The sequence below is a fragment of the Montipora capricornis genome, chromosome 11 (assembly GCF_036669925.1).
Source record: "Montipora capricornis isolate CH-2021 chromosome 11, ASM3666992v2, whole genome shotgun sequence".
Taxonomy (NCBI): domain Eukaryota; kingdom Metazoa; phylum Cnidaria; class Anthozoa; order Scleractinia; family Acroporidae; genus Montipora; species Montipora capricornis.
In genome coordinates this window covers 41,162,834-41,165,062 of record NC_090893.1, presented here as the reverse complement: position 1 = coordinate 41,165,062, position 2,229 = coordinate 41,162,834, and the positions used below count along the sequence as shown (strand labels likewise).

The 2,229-nt window shown below is 40.7% G+C and overlaps 1 long non-coding RNA gene across 1 annotated transcript in view; it reads left to right on the top strand.

The window, feature by feature from the left end:
* The window catches only part of LOC138024293 (uncharacterized), a 2,554-nt gene extending 603 nt beyond the window's left edge, over positions 1-1,951 (top strand). Inside the window, exon 2 of the long non-coding RNA XR_011126961.1 lies at positions 1,493-1,951. This is a non-coding gene — a long non-coding RNA (uncharacterized lncRNA). The remainder of the gene's footprint in view (positions 1-1,492) is intronic.
* Positions 1,952-2,229: the final 278 nt, after the last annotated feature.

Below are 2,229 nucleotides of genomic sequence, written 5' to 3'. Positions count from 1 at the left end.
GTGCTTTCATCTGTTTGTTAGTGTTTGGAACCTCGGATGAAACATTCCCACTCGTTATTGGTATGTTACTTCCAATACGATCCAACTTGATCAGCGTCCTCGCAGATGATGGTGCGTGTTGAACTTATCGACATCCTTTAGCCAAATATTGACACGGTTGCTTTTACCTCTCGATCTGTCTTTCATCGGAAAAGACAACGTTCTTCCATTATTCGTCTGCAGTCGATGTCATGCCGGTGCACTAACCAAATAAATCCAAATCTGCAGTTCCTCAGGAGGTAAAAAAAAACTATCAGGTCGCAAAAAAATACATTCAATTTATTTTCCTCTCTGTGCTAATTCCACGAGCAGGAAATGGCACACACTTCTGGACAGATAAACAACATGCTGTTTTCAAAGAACTATCACAATGCAAAGCAGTCTATGACGTCAACCCGGTATTAGGCTCGTTCCTCTTCTTTGCTTGGTCGTAGATCAAAAAAATACATTCAATTTATTTTCCTCTCTGTGCTAATTCCACGAGCAGGAAATGGCACACACTTCTGGACAGATAAACAACATGCTGTTTTCAAAGAACTATCACAATGCAAAGCAGTCTATGACGTCAACCCGGTATTAGGCTCGTTCCTCTTCTTTGCTTGGTCGTAGATCAAATTACAACTTTTAGGAGCCTCTAATACTGTGTTCACACTTGGCCGAAACATGATTAGTCTGATCACGAATGAAACATGTTTCGTTATGAAAAGTGTTCACATTACACAGTGCAAGGCGCGAATCATGGTTGAAACATGATTATTCTGAGCATGATTGAAACAACCTCGCGAGGTAGTTTCAATCATGATCAGACCAAACACGTTCAAAATGGCGGATTGATGCGAGAGGAGGCAACTGCCCAAAAGAACCAAAATTGAGGCTATTAGGAGGCTAAATGTCTATGGGCCGACGAAGAAATATAATGGCAATTATCGGCGATCGTTACAGATGAGCTTGTGGAAACGGAATATCTTGTAACGAAGAAAGCGCAAATGCCGTCTCCTCGTTAAACGCTGCATAGGCCTCCTCCTCCAAACGTCTAGAAATTTAACACTAAACGAAAGAATGAATGCAACTGTTACAGAAGTTTCCAGCTCCAATCTACAGCTGAAATATAAAAAAAATATGCGAGTGTCATGAAACAGCATAAGTTACACAACCATGCATGAAACGTGTTTCACACCGACATCTGGTGTGAACGACTCAATAAAAAACATGTTTCGGCGAAGCATGTTTCCTTGAAACATGTTTACTCTAATCATAATTTGAACACAGCTTAAAATAGTGACTTTGAAGGAGAGAGTATTGCGAACCAAAAAATTAATGTTTGACCAGTGCAGAGACTTGTTAAGTAGAGAGGGCAGTGCATGGAGCAGTGTAGAAATATCTCTGAATCGAAAGCTCCTTTTTAGTTTTTGTTTGTTCGTTTTATTTAACGAGAGCTTTAATTTCCTTTCAGGATCACTGTGAATCAGTTGCGATCTTAAAGATCAAAGAAAGCATGCAAGAAGAAGCAAGAAGATTTGAAAATGTCGATGGAACGACGGACCATCAAGGAGAGTTTTTCATGCAATAACAGCTAGAGAACTTTCGCCTTTGTATATTTGCCAACCACTACCCAAAGATTTGTAGAAAACAACTGTACTTCATCTACGGAGTTTGCATTGGGAGAACAAACCCGCTATCGCTAAACGCCTTCTTCTCTTGTGCCAGGGAAGACGAGTCCAAAGTAGATGTCTCTAAATTAAGGTTATATTATATAGAAAGGGAAATATGTTTGTATAGTCCATCGCTTACGTTGTGGCTTATAATTAATAATATACGGACAGTTGTTGGGTGTTTGTGTAGAATAATAGGCGAGTTCTTTGGGACAAGAAAGCTTTCATATCTTATCAGGAATGAATGAGTTTGCTGCTTCGGTGTAGCCTACAATAAGGGAAAAAAGGGATTCAAGCCACGTGTTTAAAAGCTGACCCAGATTTCTTTCTTTCTTGACCTCAAATGCGTTAAACACGTGACCAACACATGATGGGCTCGTTACGCCTTGGTGACGATTCTTTCTATTTATCCATCGCGTGCTGTAACGCTTAGTGAATTCTAGTTCCTTCTTAGTGGTTCGGGTCAAAGTCACGAAACGCTCCTCGAGTGAGGAACGTTGTTTGCACGACTGCTGCCCGAGTGGCTCCGAAGGAGACT